Here is a 22360-nt window from a genome sequence, read left to right as displayed (position 1 = left end):
ATTGGGTGGGCACTACTGGCAAGGTTGGGGGGACACTACTGGCATCTAGTGGGTAGAGACCAGGGATGCTCCTAAACATCTTCAGACACACAGGACAGTCCCCATAACACAGAAGCACAGTGCTCAACATGTCACTGTGCTGAGGTTGAGAGACCCTGCAAACCCTTTGGACCTTTCATCAGAAAGGGAACACACTTTCCAGGTGTGAATTAAGAAAGCCTCAAGGCCAAACTCCTGCCTTCTCTTTACCATGTGAGGTTAGAACAGTGGAGGGGTCTGAGCTGAGGGGAGAGTAAACATCCACAGTGCCCATTCAGAGGGGTTACAGTGGTCCCACTCAGAGGAAGGTCTGCTCTTCTGCCATAGGGTCCCAGCAGTCCAGTAATAAGAACCCAGGCATGAAGGCACAGTTTGATCAGGCTGCATCAGGCATATGACCTGACCTTGCTTTCTGTTGAGAGCAAGCAAGTTCCTATAGTCAACCCTGGAAATCCTTTTGAATAATATTACTAAAAGCTGAGGATGCTTACAGTTAACACATAGCATTTGTACCAAGTTGAAACTACTATAAGATTTTTGAGGCATCTTCAATTCAGTTCAGTTCAGTCACTCAGTCATGTCCAACTCTTTGTGACCCTGTCCGTGGACTGCAGCACACCAGGCTTCCCTTCACCAACTCCCAGGGCTTGCTCAAACTCATGTCCATTGAGCCAGTAATGCCATCTGACCATCTCATCCTCTGTTGTCCCCTTCTCCTCCTGCCTTCAATCTTTCCCAGCATCGGGGTCTTTTCAAATGAGTCAGCACATCAGGTGGCCAGGTATTGGAGCTTCAGCTTCAGCATCAGTCCTTCCAATGAATATTCAGGACTGATTTCCTTTGGGATTGACTGGTTTGATCTCCTTGCAGTCCAAGGGACTCTCAAGAGTCTTCTCCAACACCACAGTTCAAAAGCATCAATTCTTTGGTGCTCAGCTTTCTTTATGGTCCAACTATTACATCCATACATGACTACTGGAAAAATCATAGCTTTGACTAGATGGACCTTTATTGACAAAGTAATGTTTCTGCTTTTTAATATGCTGTTTAGGTTTGTCTTAGCATTTCTTCCAAGGAGCAAGCATCTTTTAATTCCATGGCTGCAGTCACCATCTGCAGTGATTCTGGAGCCCAAGAAAATAAAGTCTGTCACTGTTTCCATTGTTTCCCCATCTATATGCCATGAAATGATGTGAGTAGATACCATGCTCTTTGTTCTTTGAATGTTGAGTTTTAAGCCAACTTTTTCACTCTCCTCTTTCACTTTCATCAAGAGGTTCTTTAGTTCCTCTTTGCTTTCTGCCATAAGAGTGGTGTCATCTGCATATCTGAGGTTATTTATATTTTTCCCTGCAGTCTTGATTCCAGCCTGTGCTTCATCCAGCCTGGCATTTCACAAGAAAAGTTAAATAGGGTGACAGTATTCAGCCTTGACATACTTCTTTCCCAATTTGGAACCAGTCCATTGTTCCATATCTGGTTCTAACTGTTGCTTCTTGACCTGCATACAGATTTCTCAGGAGGCAGGTAAGATGATGGAATTACCATCTCTTTCAGAATTTTCCACAGTTTGTTGTGATCCACACAGTCAAAGGCTTTGGTGTAGGCAATAAAGCAGTAGATTTTTCTGGAACTCTTTTGCTTTTTCTATGATCCAATAGATGTTGGCAATTTGATCTTTGGTTCCTCTACCCTTTCTAAAACCAGTTTGTACATCTGGAAGTTCTTGGTTCACATACAGTTGAAGCCTCACTTGGAGAATTTTGAGCATTACTTTGCTAGCATGTGAGATAAGTGTAATTGTGCGGTCGTTTGGACATTCTTTGGCATTACCTTTCTTTGGGATTGAAATGAAAACTGACCTTTTACAGTCCTGTGGCCACTGCTGAGTTTTCCAAATTTGCTGGCATATGGAGTGCAGCACTTTAACTGCATCATCTTTTAGGATTTGAAATAGCTCAGCTGGAATTCCATCACCTCCACTAGATTTGTTTATAGTAATGATTCCTAAGGCCCTAGACTTTGCATTCCAGGATGTCTGGCTCTAGATGAGTCCTCACATCATTGTGGTTATCTGGGTCATTAATATCTTTTTTGTATAGTTCTTCTGTGTATTCTTGCTACCTCTTCTTAATATCTTCTGCTTCTGTTAGGTCCATACCATTTCTGTCCTTTATTGTGCCTATTTTTGCATGAAATGTTCCTTTGGTATCCCTAATTTTCTTGAAGAGATCTCAAGTCTTTCCCATTCTATTGTTTCCCTCTATTCTTTGCATTGATCACTGAGGAAGGCTTTCTTATCTCTCCTTGCTTTTCTTTGGAACTCTGCATTCAATGGGTATATCTTTCCTTTTCTGCTTTGCCTTTAGATTCTTTTCTTTTCTCAGCTATTTGTAAGGCCTCCTCAGACACCATTTTGCCTTTTTGTATTTCTTTTTCTTGTGTCATCCTACTTAAATATAAAAAGTGGTCTTGGAACCATGTGGCTCCGTATAGGCAGTGAAAGTGAAGTTGCTCAGTCGTGTCTGACTCTTTGCAACCCGTGGACTGTAGCCCACCAAGCTCCTCCGTCCATGGGATTCTCCAGGCAAGAATACTAGAGTGGGTTGCCATTTCCTTCTCCAATAGCCACATGCAGTTATTTAAATGTATATTGTTGTTGTTCAGTTGCTCAGTTGTGTCCAACTCTTTGTGACCCCCATGGACTGCAGCATGCCCCACTTCCCTGTCCTTCACTGTCTTCTGGAGCTTGCTTAAACTCATATCCTTTGAGTCGGTGATGCCATCCAACCATTCATCCTCTGCCATCCTCTTCTGCTCTTGCCTTGAATTTTTCCCAGCATCAAGGTCTTTTCCAGTGAGTCGGCTATTTGCATCGGATTAATTGAAATTAAATAATATTTAAAATTCACTCCTCAGTCACACTAGTCACAATTTAAAGTGCTCACAAGTCACATGTACCTATTAACTGTAGAATTGGACAGGGTAGGTGTAGCACACTTATCACAGAACATTCTGTCAGTAACATTGTCTTACAAGCCATTTCTAAGGATCCTCACCAGTATTAGTTACTACTTAAAAAAAAAAAAAAAAAGGCTTGTTTTCTAGCAGCTGAGGCACCAGGGCAGATGCTTTGCAATACCTCATTATACCTGTTTGTTAGAAAGACATAGACATGTTCTGCTAGGGGGACTATCTCTTGTCAGACATGGTATTTTGTGAAGGTCTATGTAATGGATGTTGAGTAAGGTTATTAGATGATTTAAACTGATTTTCCAGAAGGTATAACAATGTAAAATTCAAGTAGATAACCCTTATCAGGCATTTTTTATCTAAGTCAAGTGTGTATTGTTAAATATTAATGCCATTAAGGTATGTTAGCAGGAAGTTAAGATATGTGACCCAAATACATTTCTTTCTGGTAACTGAGTGTAATAGGAAACTAGTGTTTAGTGGATTTTTAACTGGGGTTGGGGCAGGATGAAGAGAAGAGAAGAGGGTCAAAATAACCTAGAGAGCTCTTGCAAAATTTATCTGGTGCCAGCACATGAGGCTCCTCAGAATGGCGGGGTGAGTAGGTAAGCAGAATCTTACTCATGTAACTTATTTTGAAAAAGTTCCCTATGTAATTCCAGTCTACCTAATCCAGTGTATTGTTTAGAGACAGGAAAAGGAAAACTAGTCTGTCTCTTCCATTGTATGATGGAGTGTGGTGGTGAGGGGGTAGATTAATGTGTCTTAAAAAGGATACCTCCAGATATGATTCCATGTACTTGGGTGGGCCTAGATATCCACTCAGTTCTCTCTCACTCTCTTCCTTTCCAAGGCCCTCTGGCCATTCTTGTCTTCCCTTCTCCCTAGGTCATTTAGAACAATCAACTGGGTTTAGAACAACTGCCTTAGGCATTTCTTTCCGCTATCAGGTGTGTCTAGCAAGCTCCTGCATGTGCATGCTAAATCACTTGAGTCACGTCTGAGTCTTTGTGACCCCATGGATTGTAGCCTGCTAGGCTCCTCTGTCCATGGAATTCTCCAGGCAAGAATACTGCAGTGGGTTGCCATGCTCTCCTCCAGGGGATCTTCACGACCCAGGGATGGAACTAGTGTCTCTTATGTCTCCAGCATTGGCAGGCAGGATCTTTACTGCTAGAGACACCTGGGAAGCCCAGTCTGTCCTTAGATGCATTTTCTGATCAGTGCCTGAAGTGATGATAGTGTGTCCTGTTGATCAAAGGGGGCATCACATGTGCAGAGCATGCAGTGGCTAGAGACCACACTCAGCTGAAGAAATTTAGGAGCCCCTTTCCACAGAAAGATGGGCCAGGAATGTGTGAGCAGGTTAAACATATTCTTGATCAGGACCTGATCAAGCCTTTGGATAACTGTTTAGGTTGAGACGTCAAAGTTTGGTCATAGAGCTTGGCTCATTTATGTTATTATTAAAAAGGCTATTGCTATAGAGGAAACTTACAGTCTATCAGTTTAATAGCTAGGGCTGCTGATGAATGGAAAATGTCCTTCCATCCGATGGAAATGCGCTTCCCCCAAACCTCATTTAAACTGAGATTTTGTACCGTATTTTCAAGTCATATCAGCTTTGAATAGATCTGTTTGTTTTTCAGTGATTTTTTTTTTGTTTTTTCTGTTAATGGATTTAGACTATCCCTACTCCATTCTGCATTTTCTTCATCCCTAATCTCAGATTTTCTCCTGATAGAGATCCAGTTTCCCCTGACATGTAAAATGTTGGTCACCTTGGGATTTTTTAAAAGCACAAGGTGGGACTCATATCATTGGGAAACGATCCAGAACAAAATAAAGTTCTTTTGGTGACATGTTGTATGATACCTTATATCAACAAAAATAGCTTACCACCCCACAAAGGTCTAGCCCTAGCTTCCTACATCTATTCAGTGCCACAGAATCTGTTGGTAGTGAAGGTGATAAAAAGACATACAACCCTGAAGAGACTGGAGCAGATTGTTTGTCAACAGTTTAGATTCCATCTCTAAAATATATGTGTCTCCTTTGAGCCTCCCTATGCTTTGGGTGTTAGAGGTGTGGAGTGCCCTGGGGTTCTAGAAGCCACTCAGGGTTTGTCTTCTCTAGATTATCTGCCTAGAGGGGAAGGAGAAGCTTAAAGGCATGTATAGTTTGGGCTTAAACATTTTAGTAATCTTTCAAAAACCCAGAAGGAAAAAGAGAAAGAACTGTAGACTAACACAGTGGAGACTGCATCATTCAGTAACAAATACAGTATCTGTTACGTGCCAGACATGGTGATACAACATGCTGGTGTGGCATGATTAAGAAAAAAATAGATTTGGCCTTTTTCCTGGTTCCTGGCATGCTAAATTCCTTGGAATTTCCACTGATAGGAGTGTCTTCTGTATTCTAATGAGGTGACTAAAGATGGGGTATTTAGACAGCTTCAGGATGGGGGCTGGTCCCAGAGGAAAAATCTATGTGATTATAGGGATAGAACCCTTCAGTCCCACCTCTGACCTCTGGGGAGGAGAGAGGGAATGGAGACTGAGTTCAAGTACCAGTGGCTTGAAATTAAGTAAATCATGCCTATGCCACGACGCTTCCAGATTGGGAACACATTGATGTGCTGGGAAGGTGGTACACTCAAAAAGAGCATGGAAGCCCTGTGCCCTACTTACCCCCATACCTTCCCTATGCAACTCTTCTATTTGGCTGTTCCTGAGTTGTATTCTTTACAATAAAGCTGTAATAGAAAGTAGAGAGCTTCCCTGAGCTGGGAGTTACTCTGGCAAATTACTGAACCTGAGTGGGGTTGTGGGAACCTCCATATTTATAGTTGGCTAGGCTTGCCTGGAAAATCCCATGGATGGAGGAGCCTGGTGGGCTGCAGTCCATGGGGTCGCTGGGAGTTGGTCACGACTCAGTGACTTCACTTTCACTTTTCACTTTCATGCATTGGAAAAGGAAATGGCAACCCACTCCAGTATTCTTGCCTGGAGAATCCCAGGGACAGGGGAGCCTGGTGGGCTGCCGTCTCTGGGGTCACACAGAGTTGGACACGACTGAAGCGACTTAGCAGCAGCAGCAGCAGGCAGAAGTGAAAGTTGTCTGGGGACCCCATTTGTGGCTGGTGTCTAAAATGGTACTGAGCCCTTAACTGGTGGGGTCTGTGCTAACTCTGGGTAATTAATGTCACATTGAACTTAATTATTAGACACCCAGTTGCTGTCAGAGAATTGGAAAATAGGAGTTGGAATGATATGCCGTGCTTAGTCGATTCAGTCATGTCTGACTGTTTGCAACCCCATGGACCACAGCCAGCCAGGCTCCTCTGTCCATGGGGTTTTTCATGCAGGAATACTGGAGCGATATAGTTGGGGATAAAATGGTGAACAAGAAGAGACATTTCTGCTCTTATAGAATTTATAAGTATTTCTGTGAGTGCGTTGGGTTAGGAAGCACCCTGCGGTGCATCACCCAATTGTCCCTCCAGATCTCCTCACCCTGACCATCAGAGGCTGACTCTTAGCAGACCTCTTCAGTGGGCCCCCTGTTCTGTCTCTGGTTGGATTTGATCAGTAGGGGCCCTGGCAGAACACTAAAAGGAGGAGGAGGAGGTCAGGGTATTTATCCTCCTTTCTCCTGTCTTGTTGGGGACACCTCGCACAGTGTCCTCCTTACTCCTGTCTTGTTGGGGACACTTTGGAAGTGTCCCTAGATGGAAAACCACTGCTCTCTTCATGACAGTCTTCTCTACATGACTTTCTTTCTCCGGGTGCTGCCAACCCAACCCCTCCTCCTTGTCCCCTTATGCCTAGAGTTGGCAACAGTGCCTCAGCCCCCAACCCTGATTATTGCCCAAAGTCCCTTGTGGTTTTACTTTACCCTGAGTACACTTTTGTAAAAGTTCCTTAGTACAGAAGCCTTTGAATTATTCTGATTCGAGTATTCCATCTTATCGGAACCCCAACTAATTACAAGCACTGTCCATTTAATTGTGAGATTGATGTTGGCTAAGTGTGTTGATTTTTGTTTTTATATTGTTGATGCTACTATTTCGTGTAATTTAGCCAGTTGCTTCTTAAGAAGGTCACCCTATGATTGCTTCTTAGCAATGATAAGATCATCGCATAGAATAGAATGCTTATCTTCATATTTTCTTTGGCAGGAGAGTGTACATTCAGCAAGGTAAAGCGAAGGGTAACTAGGACATCAGTTCTGTTTTATAGCATTTAGAATTGCAGTTTCAGTTGCCAAAATGCTCTTCTTACCAACTGTGATTCTGGCATTAAACTGTATTCTAGGCTTTGAAGGTGCATTAATAGCCTGGGATTTATACCAAGATGATACAGGCTGATGGGAGGTTGATAAAGGTTGCACAGATTCATTATTATTAGCTGTTTCTTTTTTGCTGAGATGGAATAGGATAGTAGCACCCAGAAGTTCAACAGTTATGCCTGAAACATCTTTTCTTTCATAATAAACATGGAGTGAGAGGTGGGGGAAATGAAGAAAGAACACCAGAAATGAGTTGTAAAAACAGCACCAAATGTGTGCATTTTTGTTTACTCTACAGAGGTTCTAACATAGGGAGCCATGTCACGAGATTTACATTTATTACTGATCTTTTCATCTGAACCCACCACAGCACCTTCTTTGAATCTGTTATAAGCCAGTTTTTTCAAACGATGAATTTCTTTTACTAATTTGTTTTCAATTGGAGGATAATTGCTTCACAGTGTTCTGTTGGTTTCTTCTGATGTAAATCAGCCATTGTTGTTGTTGTTCATGTCTGACTCTTTGCAACCCCATGAACTGCAGCACACCAGCCTTCTCTGTCCTTCACCATCTCTCAGAGCTTGCTCAAACTCATGTCCATTGAGTTGTTGATGCCATCCAACCACCTCATCCTCTGTTGTCCCCTTCTCCTCTTGTCTCCAATCTTTCCCAACATCAGGGTCTTTTCCAGTGAGTCTGCTCTTCACATCAGGTGGCCAAAGTATTGGAGCTTTAGCTTCAGCATCAGTCCTTCCAGTGAATATTCAGGGTTGATATCATTTAGGATGGACTTGTTTGATCTTGCAGTCCAAAGGACTCTCAAGAGTCTTCTCCAACACCATAGTTCAAAAACATCAATTTTTTTTTTTTGTGCTCAGCCTTCTTTTGTTTTTTTTTAATATTTCCCATGACTTTTATTTTTATTTTTTTTTCCTTTCTCAATTTTTTTTTATTTTTACTTTCTTTTACTTTACAATACTGTATTGGTTTTGCCATTCATTGACATGAATCCACCATGGGTGTATACAAGCTCCCAATCCTGAATCCCCCTCCCACCTCCCACCCCATATCATCTCTCTGGATCATCCCCATGCACCAGCCCCAAGCATCCTGTATCCTGTATCGAACATAGACTGGCACTTCGTTTCTTACATGATAGTATACATATTTCAATGCCATTCTCCCAAATCATCCCACCCTCTCCCTCTCCCTCAGAGTCCAAAAGTCCGTTCTATACATCTGTGTCTCTTTTGCTGTCTCGCATACAGAGTCATCATTACCATCTTTCTAAATTCTGTATATATGTGTCAGTATACTGTATTGGTGTTTTTCTTTCTGGCTTACTTCACTCTGTATAATTGGCTCCAATTTTATCCATCTCATTAGAACTGATTCAAATGTATTCTTTTTAATGGCTGAGTAACACTCCATTGTGTATATGTACCACAGCTTTCTTATCCATTCATCTGCTGATGGACATCTAGGTTGTTTCCATGTCCTGGCTATTATAAACAGTGCTGCGATGAACATTGGGGTACATGTGTCTCTTTCGATTCTGGTTTCCTCGGTGTGTATGCCCAGCGGTGGGATTGCTGGGTCATAAGGCAGCTCTATTTGGAATTTTTAAAGGAATCTCCACACTGTTCTCCATAGTGGCTGTACTAGTTTGCATTCCCACCAACAGTGTAAAAGGGTTCCCTTTTCTCCACACCCTCTCCAGCATTTATTGCTTGTAGACTTTTGGATCACAGCCATTCTGACTGGTGTGAAATGGTACCTCATTGTGGTCTTGATTTGCATTTCTCTGATAATGAGTGATGTTGAGCATCTTTTCATGTATTTGTTAGCCATCCATATGTCTTCTTTGGAGAAATGCCTATTTAGTTCTTTGGCCCATTTTTTGATTGGGTCGTTTATTTTTCTGGAGTTGAGCTGCATAAGTTGCTTGTATATTTTTGAGATTAGTTGTTTGTCAGTTGCTTCATTTGCTATTGTTTTCTCCCATTCAGAAGGCTGTTTTTTCACCTTACTTATAGTTTCCTTTGTTGTGTAAAAGCTTTTAATTTTAATTAGATCCCATTTGTTTATTTTTGCTTTTATTTCCAGTATTCTGGGAGGTGGATCATAGAGGATCCTGCTGTGATTTACATCGGAGAGTGTTTTGCCTATGTTCTCCTCTAGGAGTTTTATAGTTTCTGGTCTTACGTTTAGATCTTTAATCCATTTTGAGTTTATTTTTGTGTGTGGTGTTAGAAAGTGATCGACCAGTTTTCCCAGCACCACTTGTTAAAGAGATTGTCTTTACTCCATTGTATATTCTTGCCTCCTTTGTGGAAGATAAGTTGTCCATATGTGTGTGGATTTGTCTCTGGGCTTTCTATTTTGTTCCATTGATCTATATTTCTGTCTTTGTGCCAGTACCATACTATCGTAATGACTATGGCTTTGTAGTAGATCCTGAAGTCAGGCAAGTTGATTCCTCCAGTTCCATTCTTCTTTCTCAAGATTGCTTTGGCTATTCGAGGTTTTTTGTATTTCCATACAAATCTTGCAATTATTTGTTCTAGTTCTGTGAAAAATACCATGTGCTCAGCCTTCTTTATGGTCTAACTCTTATATCCATACATGACTACTGGAAAAACCATAGCATTGACTTGACAGACAAATTGTTGGCAAAGTAATCTCTCTGCCTTTTATTACGCTGTCTAGGTTTGTCATAGCTTTTTTCAAGGAGCAAGCATCTTTTAATTTCATGGCTGCAATCACTGTCCGCAGTGATTTTCAAGCCCAAGAAAATAAAATCTTCCACTGTTTCCATTGTTTCCCCATCTGAATGCCATGAAGTGATGGGACCAGATGCCATGATCTCAGTTTTTTGAATGTTGAGTTTTAAGCCAACTTTTTCACTCTCCTCTTTCACCTTCATCAAAAGGTTCTTTTGTTTCTCTTCACTTTCTGCCATAAGGGCAGAATCAGCCGTAAGTATACATAAATCCACTCTTTCTTGAACCTCCCTCCCACTCCATCCCATCCATCTAGGTTATCACAGAGCACTGAGTTGAGCTCCCTTCATTATACAACAGCTTCCCGCTAATTATCTAACAAATGATGAATTTCTTGAAGATATAAGCTTATAAGTTTGCTGCTGCTGCTGCTAAGTTGAATCAGTTGTGTCCAACTCTGTGCAACCCCATAGATGGCAGCCCACTAGGCTCCTCTGTCTCTAGGATTCTCCAGGCAAGAACACTGGAGTGGGTTGCCATTTCCTTCTCCATGCATGAAAGTGAAACGAAAAAGTAAAGTCGCTGAGTCGTGCCTGACTCAGCGACCCCATGGACTGCAGCCTACCAGGCTCCTCCGTCCATGGGATTTTCCAGGCAAGAGTACTGGAGTGGGGTGCCATTGCATTTTCCTGCTTAGCCTTTCAAAAATCAGAGTTAACTTTGATCCTCCTTTCTTCCTTATTTTGCTTCCCAGTGTCATTACCTAAATATGACTTAGGATGACCAGACAGGGTTATCAAAGATGATCTCAGTTTGTCTGTAATCCACTGATCTATAGACAAGAGGGAGAGCTTTTCTCAGAAGATGGTGCATGTTTACATCTCAGAAGAACTGATGAGAGTCTATGTCCATTCTTGAAAGTGAAAGTGTTAGTCACTCAGTCATGTCCGACTCTTTGCAACCCCATGGACTGTAGCCTGCCAGACTCCTCTGTCCATGGGATTTCCTAGGCAAGAATATTGGAGTGGGTTGCCATCTCCTTCATCCTTGATCATTAGCTATTGGAGATACAGCAGTTTCAAAGCTCATCTACCTCCTAATGCTATAGATGAGACAACTGAGACAGAAATATTAGAAGACTTGGCTAAGAACACAGCCGTATTCATTTGCCGGGGCTCTGTCACACTGTACCCACAACTGACTGGACTAAACAACAGACATGTATGTTCTGTATTCTCCCAGTGCTGGAGGCTAGAAATCCAAAGCCAAGGTATTGGCAGGGGTGGTTTCTTCTGATGACGGTGAGGGAAGGACCTATTCCAGGCTTCCTCTCTCCTTGGCTTATCAGTGGCCATCTTCTGTTCTCACCACATTCCCACTTATGTGTGTCTGTGTCCAAATTTCCTCCTCTTAGAAGTCCACCATTCATACTGGATGAAGGCCCACCTTCATGACCTCATTTTAATTTGATTGTCTCTATAGAGACCCTATCTCCAAAAGAAAGTCCAGTTTTAAGGTACTAGGGCTTAGGATTCCAAGTTATGAATTTGGTGAAGAGATACAGTTCAACTTATTACAATAGCTGTCTAAAGACAGACTTGAATCTTGATCTTTTGATGTCTTTGTTAGGTATTTTTCACCCACCTAATGTAGCCGTGGTAATGGCTACACCATGCGCCATTTAATATTCTTTTTCCCATGGATGCAAAGAAAACCATTTTATTTTTCACAGAGGTAGGGTACAGAGATGTGATTTAAACCTTGTATTTTCTCAGACATTTCAAATCATTCAATTTAGATGAAATATAAGGTCAAAGTAAACTTCAAATAGTAAGGATCCTTATTAATAAAGCCTGAAAATAGTCATCTTGGGGATAAAGATAAGTAATGAGACTTGTATTACATCACTGAAATTATTGAACCTTAGAGTGTTAGGTTCTCCCATACTTATTCTATAAATTACAGTTTATAAAATGGCATTGTGTTGATAAATGCATTTGTGCAGTTATTTTCCTCTTTATTTGGATCTCTCTGTCCCTGCAAAAGGCTTCCAGGGAAGTAAGTTTTCCTTCTAGATGTCTTATGGATGAAGCTTTGGCAGAACAATTGCCAATCCTGCTATTTAATTCTCCTAAAATCATTTTGTCAGTGTAGGGATGGTTAAAGCCTGTGATGGTTATAAAGCAGCCCAAGTGGCACCAGATATCTTAGCAAAATATTTGCACATTGGTAGACAGGTTATTTTTGTTAGATTATACCAAGTGGTCTTTTAGAAAAGGTGGATTTAAATAAGACAAATTTGTTTTAGAAGTTTTTAGTTCATATATCCAAGGTCAGTGTGGTTTGCTTATCCTTGCATTAATGAAAACTGCTTTGATTTAAGATCGGAACAGGAAAAAAAATAATGGGGTGTTGGACTCTTTGGTGACAACCACATTCTTCCTGTTCTCACATCCTCATTTTGAAGGAGGAAAACCTGATGATCCTCTGATCATAACATTAACATGTTCAGCCCAAGAAGACAAGTACACGCTCTCTCAGACTTTCCGCCCAGGATGGCTGCTGTGATGTAGAACTTGGGAACAGCAGATGAAGTGGCATTTCTAACTATCTACTGACATCCAATAGGGCTACACGTAAACCTACACATGGCCTACTTCACCAGCTCTTAAACTATGCCTCTTGGTATTTAAAAGAGGTACTGCAGTGAAAGTGTTAGTTGCTTAGAAGTGTCTGACTGTTTGCGACCCCATGGACTGTAGCCTGCCAGGCTCCTCTGTCCATGGAATTCTCCAGGTAATTATACTGGAGTAGGTAGCCATTCCTTTCTCCAGAGGATCTTCCCAACCCAGGGATTGAACCCTCTCGCATTACAGGTGGCTTCTTTACCGTCTGAGCCAAAGAGGTGTTCATTTCTAGGATTTGCCCTCTGTACTCCCTTCTAGCAGTTTACCAAAGCGTATCTATTGTATCACCAGCCTTTCGGTATATACCAAGGAAGAAATTTTAGTGGTTAAAGAAATCTGGAAGATGCCACACACTGCATCCCTCTTTTAGCTGTTCATGGTGTATATTGGAATATTGAAGGCTTGGCAGCATCTTGCAAGAAGCAGCACTGAGCTTCCTTTAGTCAGGTATTTCCAAAGTCTTCTGAGCAGGGAACCATTTGTTCATGTAAACCTGTATGTTGTAAGCAGCACATTTTGAGAAATCTTGTACAAAACTTACTTAAGTCAAAGAAATATATACACTGGAAACGAATTTGGTGGGACTTCCCTGGTGGTTCAGTGGTTAAGACTCTGTGCTTCCAATGTAGGGGACAGGAGTTCGATCCCTGGTTGGTGAACTAAGATCCCACATGCTGTGTGGTGTGGCAAAAAAATAAAAGAACTTAGATCAAGTTTATAGGTAATATAGCAAGAGAGCTGCAGAGATCTCTCTCTCTCTGGATACTTGAGTGACTCACAATGCTTGTAATCTCTGCGAAATATTCCTTGTGGCTGATTAGCAGAGATGGAGTACTAAAATAGCCTAGCCAGGTTTTTCACTCATGAAGATCTTTCTTAATTGTGGGGAGTGGACGTATGTACGGCTTCCCTGATAGCTTAGATGGTAAAGAATCCATCTACAATGCAGGAGACTTCGGTTTAATTCCTGGTTTGGGAAAAACCCCTGGAGAAGAGAATGGCTACTTACTCCAGTATTCTTGCCTGAAAAATCCCATGGACAGAGGAGCCTGGCAGGCAACAGCCCATGGGGTTGCAAAGAGTCGGACACAACTGAGTGACTAACACAACCACATGTGAGAGAAAGGGGGGGAGAGAGAGAGTGAGAGTGTGTGTGTGTGTGTGTGTGTGTGTGTGTGTGTGTGTGTGTGTGTCCGTGTCCTGGATAATCAGATAGCTTAAAAGAAAGTGCTGGGCTCATAATCAGAAAGTCTGATACCATAGATGTGAGATGTGGCATCTCCACCAGTTAGCATGGGTGTTATTGCACAAACCCCATCCCTCTGTCACGAGGCAGGCCTTTAGTACCCAGCAAGCCTCCCTGTCTACTGGGGACCTTCACAAATATAGTCTGAAGGTGAAGAGGAGGAAGTTGTCAGGCTGATGACATAATGTCTAAGCATGTGGATCACCTTGAGGGGAGCAGAGCATTTGGTCCAAAGGGCTGCCTTTCCTGAGGGGGATAGGAGTGGAATGTCTGACACCCTGAAGCAACCATTCCTCCTGATTGGCCTTGCTGGATGCTGGGGGTTTAGATGCTCCTGTAACAAAGACCCTTTGGTGTTGAATAACAGAAACAATCTTTGAGCCAGGTTAAGGAAAAAAGAGAATATAGTGGGTAGATATTTGAGCATATGATGGAATTTAAACACTTGGGAGAGTCAAATCTTCAGAAAGTTCAGAAGCATGATGGCCAAGGGGTCTGCTTTCCACTCAGTTCCCCAGACTCTCAGCTCCAATTTTGGGTGAAATATCCACTCTAAGGCCATTTAGTTATGATGTATCTGTTGGTTCAGGAGCATGTGGCAACATCTTGATCTCATAGAAAATGGGTCCCTTCTCCAGCCCCAGGAGATACGGTGTGAGTCTAAACCAGTCACTGTGATCTCATTGCCCTGTGTCAGGAACTGGTCTGCAGATGGCCTTGAGACCCAAAACTAGGGCAGGAGATGTAAATAGAAAAGGGCTGGATATGGATTCTGAGAGAGCTTTTGTTTTCCCAATAAGAAGGAACAACAAATTCACATGGCATGGTTTTTTCTCCCTTTGTTTTTCCCCTTCTTTGGAGTTCAGACATGATGCCTAGTGCACCAGATGAAAGGGGTATACTAGGAGTAGGGGGTTTAAAGGAGAGAAAGCCAAGGTGTCTATATAATAGAGCTGTCACACTGACACCAGACCCAATACCTCTTGATTGGTTCTTGAGAAAACGATTCATTTGTTGTCATTGCAGTGTGCTATAATAGGTTGTTGTTATTGTTGTTACTTGCAACCTAAATCATTCCTAAGTGAAAAGTTATATAGAATAAATATAGATGTTGGGAGCCAGTTTCTACAGGTCAAAGAGTGATTCTCAGAGCTTTAATGGGGGAGAAGACAGAGATAGCTCAGGAAATGGGGGCATACTTAGAGGTGTCTACGGAATCTCCCCTGGAGCCTTGAAATCTTACTACCATGGCAGAGCACAGTGAGGGGAGCCCTCTTGGCACTGGGACACACCTGTCCTAGAGAGAATTAACTCATACATTAGTTTTACTAATTTTTTATCAATCCCTTATTATCTGCTAGATATTTTTCTCCATGTTGGGAATAGATTGGAGAAGAGTGAGGAGATTTGGGTTCTCATTATTAACATTCTAAAGGGGAAATAGATAATAAACCAGAAAGGTAAAGGAACAGAATCATTCCAAGTACTAAGAAGTGCTATATGAAATAGAATGTTGTGATAGCGAGTCTGGGAGGGTGTGAGTGTGGAAGACTTAAGAAAGTAACACTGGAAATAAAACTTGAATTGCATAAAGGTGCCAGCTGTATGAGACCTGGGGGCCATGGTTTTCTGAAGGGAATGGCCAGTGCAGAGGCCCTTGGCAGGGTGAGCATAGTGGGCTGGATACACAGACTGAATTATTAATGGGTGTCCAGTGCACGGTGATTCGGGAGGCCACCCATGCTTATCTCATTGTGACCGTTCCCGCCACTCAGCTCACGGGCATTGTGATGGATCTCAAGGCTGCTGATTGGATGACTGTTCCCAGCATCTGCTTCAGGCGGGATGGGATGGCTGGGGGCGGGGAGCCTGGGTAATGACTGATCATGCCCTTGCCCTTGGTGAGTGGCCCATTGTTCTCAGTGCAGCACATAGGCTCCCTGGGGACCTTGCTTCCTCTGGAATGGATGGGCCCTCCACTGGAGGGTCTGGCAGACCATTCAGCTGGCGTGCAGCTGCTTCAAGACCACGTTCCAGTCACTTCCTCGAGTGGTACTGGCCACGTTTGATGTGTCTCTCTGTGGAAAGACCTGGCTCTGGCTCCCAGCTTGCTACAGCTGGTCATACCCAACATCATTTTCAAGTGATACTTATCAGTGAAGCAGTCACATGAGATCGTAGGGCTTGAAGCACCCTCCAAGATCATCCTGTCTGGCATTTCTTACATGTCTGGCATGACCCAGAACGAAAGTGTTGGAATGCCACCATCCCTACTTCTGGCAGGTTGCCAGCTAAACCAGATAGCCACCTAGTTCTGGTGTAGAATTCAACTCTCCTTAACACTTGAACTTGGGGGCAGTTAATTACTAGAGCTGTCAGATTTTCTCATGGATCCTATATGACTGGTTAGATGTTAGGCGTGTGTTCACTTTAGGAGGTAAGGTGGACTACAAGTAGCCAAATTACCATTTAAAAGCCCTGGCTCATTATTTTCCAATAACAACGTGTGAGATAAAAAATTTTATATATATTTGTGTAGGATATGAGTATATAAATTAATTAAATATAAATCTATTATATTTAAATTGTTAATGACATCTTCACGATGCTCCTATTATTTTTTCTGCACTTGATAAAATATTCTCAGAGAAATGTTAGTATGTCTATGATTATATATTTTTCTTCTGCCTTATATTTCTTCTGAGTTTTGCTTTATGTCTCTTTGTTTCTTTGCTGTTAAGGTGTCCAACGGTGTAAGATATCTATATTCATTCTGAAATTATGCCTTTTATAATTAAAAATATTCATCATTGTTTCATTGAAAATAAATTAATTAATTTTAAAAATAAGTAAAAACCTGGCTTGCTTCTCCTAGATCTAGGATGAAATGGATTACAAAATATCAAAGTTGGATGAGACTTCAGTGATCGATATCCCTCTTCTTAAGAAATGAAAAATAAAAAGGAAAAATGACTTAATCAAAATTAACATTAATTTTACAATAGAAAGTTTTTGGGTATCCACATGGGTCTTTCACAGATGTTTACATCATTTTGTTGTTTTGCTTTGACTTATGGAACAACGGGAAAAATATTCCTGGGTCAACAATGTGAAAGTGTACGATCACAGTTCTCCTTGCCTCTGTCTGGTTCCACTCTCACTACCCTATATAGCAAGCATTCTTTTTCTCATTTCACAGATGAGGAAAATGCATCCACTTAGTTAGTAAGTGGCAATACTGAACTCAAGCTTAAGCCTTCTGACTTTTATCTAATATCATTTCCAAATCCATCACTACTTTCATCCTCTGGGGATTGAGGAACATAACAGAAATTAGCCATAACTTAGATAAGGTAGAATACACAGGAGCCCCAAAGCCAATGTTCTAGGTTGCTACAAGCGTAATGAAAGGATTCTGAGGTCACCTTCACTAGTGTGTAAATACTTCCCTCTTAAAGTTCCTATATCTGAAGCAGAGGCTCCTGGCTGTAACAGAACCTAGTGCTGTCATTTCAATAACCACCTTCATTTATTTTAAATACCACCTCCTGGACAGAGTGGCGCATAGAAGCCCCGGCTATTAGAACCAACTGGCTGGGTCCAAATCCCGGCCCTACCACTTCTCCTGGGTGACCTGAAGGATATTATTATACTTAACCTTCTGATATCTCAGTTTTCTTATCTACAAAACGGGGTAGCAGTAGTGTCTTCCTGAGAAGGTGGTGATGACTAAATGAGATCAAGTATTTAGAAGAGTAAATGTTGAGTAAATGTTAGTTGTTACATTTGCTCTCAGGACAACAGAAGGAATTCTGTCACAGGTCTGAGTTTTCTCCAGCAGTATGAAGAGTAATTTCTCTCTCTCTCTTTTTAAAAAAATTTATTTAGCTGTTTGGCTGCTCAAAATTTTAAATGTGCCATGGGGGACCTTTAGTTGTGGTACAGGGATCAAACCCAGACCCCCTGCATTGGGAGTGTGGAATCTTAGCCGCTGGACTGCCAGGGAAGGCTTGAAAAGAATACTTTCTTAGCTCATGACAATGGATAGGCATTCCAGGGTGAGAAGCGTCTAAAAACATATTCCCATACAGTTTAATGCTTGACTCCAGAGTAAGATGTATTCCTGGCACTCTATCTCAAGAGTTATCTTCTTTTTGAACAGCAGAAAGCTCTGGCTTATGCACTCGAAAAGCTAAAGCTGACCCAGAAGTTATGTTTAGAGAAGAAAAAGAAGAAAGAGCCTCTTATGTAACTTGAAGAGCATAAAGGACCCAATGATAAAAACCACTGCCGTGAACTTTTCTGAAGCATAATAAATCTCTGCCAGCCATTGCTAAGGTATCATTTGTTGTGTTGTTTTTGTCTTAAAACAGACTAGAAAAAATGTTAATAAACCCCCTCCCATGAGATTGTGTATTAGATTGTGAAAGGTATGAGATGCTATTATTTCAAGTTCTTTCCATCTTCTAAAATAACCCTCCCTGTGTGTTTTATGGCTCTTTAGCAGTATTCTGACTTTGATTTGGTGGTGACCCCTGACTTTGTCTAGATCTCCCATGCAGCTGAGTCTTCCCTCTGCTCTGCTTTTCTTTCTCTTTTTGCTTATACTTTCTGCATGTTTAGATCATCTTTCTACCGACCTTTCAGTGGCTCAGTGTTTTGTTTCAATGCATGAGCGAAGTTGGAAAACAGAGCCAAGTGACAAGCTGTGAAGCAACAGCTCAGCCTCACAGAGCAAGTGTGCTTTGTGCTATTTCTAGTCAGAGCAAATGTGGCCTTCGTGGACTGTAGGAAACAGTATCTCCCAGGTAAAAATAAGTTGCCAAGATTCACACCAAAATGATGCAAATCTTTCATTTGCAAACAGATCCTGAATTGGGAGCCATGGGAAAGAGGACTGACTCGGAAATCAGATTCAGGGTCCTGCCTAGCTTTCTTCCAGGTGATCCCACCAGTCAGCAATCTGGTCTCAGGTAAGTATCTGTGACTTACAAAATATTTTTTAATCAACAACAAAAAATAGGGAGAATTCAATAACAAAACTGTGGGTGCTGTCGAGTTCTAAGCGACCCCAACGTTGGGATGAGTTCATTTTAGACCTGTGGATTTCTCCTTTACCCCTGATTCCCTTCCGCCCACCCCACAGATTAACACTGTCCTGAATTTGCATCTTTCGTACTTCTTCTGTATACACATGTATCTTTCAACAGGGGGTACTCTTTGTTTTGCATGTTTTAAAACTTAAAACTTTATCTATATATCATTCTTCAACTTGCTTTTTTAATGAATTTAGCATTAGCTTTCAGCAACAAATCTCTGGTCCATTCATTTTAAGTAGCATGTATTCTAATGATTGGTGAATAGACATCAGTCTACCTATTTATCTATCTATCTCTATTCTCCTGTTGAGTAATTAGATTGTTTCTAATTTTGCACTATGGTGAGCAATGCTTTGACCAGTGTTCTTGTTCATTTTCTGCACTAACATACAAAAGCTTCTCAAAAATGTTCTGTCTATATTCACAGTAAAACATACACTTTACATGGAAACCCAAAACATACAAGTGTACATTTCTGTGTATCTGTGTACACATTGTATGTGGAAAAAAGTTCCTCAAAATAACACTCTTGTTGTCTATTCAGCTATGATCCAGTTTAATTTAGTCTATTTCACATACCAAAAAAATAGGCCATTTGCAATTTACTAAAGTGATTCCATGGCCCAGCAGTGCATCTCCACACTGTTCTGGGCACATACTTGGCCATGAAATTGCCGGGTCACAGGTTATACCCATTTTCAAATTGAGGAGTTTATGCCTTTGTGAGTTCATTCGATGTGTTTAAAGGGATATTTGCATATAGCCAGCATTCTAGGGGTTTCTAAGCGGCAGCTTTTTGAGTTATTTAGTGGCTGGAAATGGAAATTCCATTTTAGCTTTCTGGGTTTCAATTTTTTCATCTGTCACAAGAAGTCAAAATAAAACAAAAATACTAGATTCTTCAGTGTTTTGCAAACTACTTTCCCTTCAGTCCCAAAGTCCTGAGGAGGGCTTCAGGTTCTGTTCTAATGTGTGTAAGCTGTAGGTTGGTGGGGGGGGGGGGGGTGGTTTAGAGGAGCAAAAGGAGGAGAATGAGGAGGTGGAATTTGGGGCCTTTTACCACAGTCCCAACCCAAGGAGCCCACTTCAATATTTATCCATTGTATTTCCATTGTGTGCAGCTCAAAAATATTCTGAAACTTTGGGTTTAGATGTTCTCAAGTCTCTTTCCAGATGTAAACTTGAATGAAAAGAACGTTTGCATCTCTGGACCCTTTAAAACTGCAGCCAGTACTAGAGCACGTGATGACTTAGGGCATAGAGCATTGGCAAAAAGTGTTGGTTAACCCAAGTTCTTTACGGATTTCTAACACTGTGGAATATGACTTGGAAAGGATGCTTTCAGAGTACTGTAGGGCAATAAGTTCAGTGCACTTTTGGCTGGGACTGCCCCTGTGGGACAGCGAAGTGTACTCTGTTCTATGGGCTACATCCAGAAGAGGCTGTTTTAAAGGATTTTTCTATTGTAGTATTGTTTATTTACAGTGTTGTGTTAGTTTCAGGTGTACGGCAAAGTGATTTAGTTTTATATATAAAAATATATATTGTTGTTCAGTCACTAAGTCGTGTCCGACTCTTTGTGACTCCATGGACTGCAACACACCAGGGTTCCCTGTCCTTCGCTCTCTCCCACAGTTTGCTCAAATTCATATGCCTTGAGTCAGTGCTATCTAACCATCTCACCCTCTGCTGCCTGCCTCTCCTTTTGCCTTTAATGTTTCCTAGCATCAGGGTCTTTTCCAATGTGTCTACTCTTTGCATCAGGTGGCCAAAGTATTAGCATCAGTCCTTCCAATGAATATTCAGAATTGATTTCTTTTAGGATTGACTAATTTGATCTCCTTGCTGTCCAAGGGACTTTTAAGAGTCTTCTCCAGCTTCGAAATTCAAAAGCGTTGTATATTATATATATTCCTTTTCAGATTCTTTCCATTATAGGTTATCACAAGATATCAAATGTAGTTTCCTGTGCTATATAGTATGACTTTGTTATTTACCTGTTTTATATATAGTTGTGTGCATCTCTTATTCCCAAACTCCTCTTTATCCCTCCTGCTCCTACCCCTTCCCTCTTTGGCAATCGTAAATTTGTTTCCTGCGTCTCAGTCTGTTTCTGGTTTGTAAATAAGTTTATTTGCATTATATTTTTTTAGATTCCACATATAAGTGATATCATATGATGTTTATCTTTCTCCTTAAAAAACTGCTTTGTTTTAACCGTATTTGCTTATTCTGTGAATGGAGCTCTACTATCAATTTCTCTGAGTTCCATTTCTGCCTGCTAACTGTTCCGCTGGCTCACGGTGAAGCCCATTTACTCAGCAGGGTGCACATACATTTAAACCATTACATTCACAGAGATGAAATTTTATTATCATTTTAATGAAAACACTCAGCTCCTCGTGGGTTTATTTTTGCCTTTCCAAATAGGGTAAGAGCATAAAGAGCTGGTGGTAACTTGGTAGTAAAGTGACTTCAGGATGGTGTCTGTTCATTCATGGAGAATCACGGTTGCCTTTCCTACTCCCCTGGCTTTCTCTCTCACTGTCTGTCTCCCAGCACCCGGGTGACTGCCTCCTGTCAGATCCTAGTCCCGCCCTTTAATTTGTCCCGCTTGCATTTCATCTTCCTTAATCACTGTTTTCATCACATCACTCCCTTGCTCAGAAACCCCTGAGGGCTCTTTATTTCCCACCACATCAAATCTAAATGCAGCGGCCTGCGTTCAAGGCTTCTCCTAATCTATTCTTTCCTTGCGTCTCCAGCTTTATTTCCTTTGCCAGATGTGGTTCTGGTTCCTGTGGTTTAGAGATAATGGAATTTTTGTACACACTCACACACAAAACTGGAAATCTATCATTTTTCTTAAGCCCAGTTCAGCCTAGTTTCTGTACGCAAAGCACACATCAGCAGTGATGGCTCACCTCCCTCCCAAACCTCCTCGCCCCAGGCCATGTGAGCGAGATGCAGGGGTCCTCTGGGGAAGTGTGTGGAGGAAAATAGTTTATACCCCACTCTCTCTCAATACCCTGGGACAGGCTTAGGCATTGAGAAAGACGACTGTTCACTGGAGTGGTTTGTGAAAAGTACTGCCATGTTGACAAGACAGGCAGAATGCAAGCAGCTAAGAAGGCCATCTTGAAAGACATGCAGGATCCTCTATCACCCACCTCCCAGATTACTGGAAATAAAAGCAAAAATAAACAAATGGGATCTAATTAAAATTAAAAGCTTCTGCACAACAAAGGAACTATAAGCAAGGTGAAAAGACAGCCTTCTGAATGGGAGAAAACAATAGCA

The 22360-nt window shown here is 41.6% G+C and overlaps 1 long non-coding RNA gene across 3 annotated transcripts in view; it reads left to right on the top strand.

Moving 5' to 3' along the window:
* The window catches only part of LOC138433573 (uncharacterized), a 315433-nt gene that overhangs the window by 245191 nt on the left and 47882 nt on the right, over window positions 1-22360 (top strand). For 2 of the 3 annotated variants that reach the window (XR_011254360.1, XR_011254361.1), the window contains 2 exons: window positions 18127-18299; window positions 18829-18934. This is a non-coding gene — a long non-coding RNA (uncharacterized lncRNA). Of the gene's footprint in view, window positions 1-18123; window positions 18300-18828; window positions 18935-22360 lie in introns of all 3 variants that reach the window. The other variant, XR_011254362.1, reaches the window with a different exon arrangement.

The sequence above is a fragment of the Ovis canadensis genome, chromosome 2 (genome assembly GCF_042477335.2).
Source record: "Ovis canadensis isolate MfBH-ARS-UI-01 breed Bighorn chromosome 2, ARS-UI_OviCan_v2, whole genome shotgun sequence".
Lineage (NCBI taxonomy): Eukaryota > Metazoa > Chordata > Mammalia > Artiodactyla > Bovidae > Ovis > Ovis canadensis.
The sequence above is the reverse complement of the archived record's forward strand: the minus strand, read 5'-3'. Positions and strand labels throughout refer to the sequence as shown.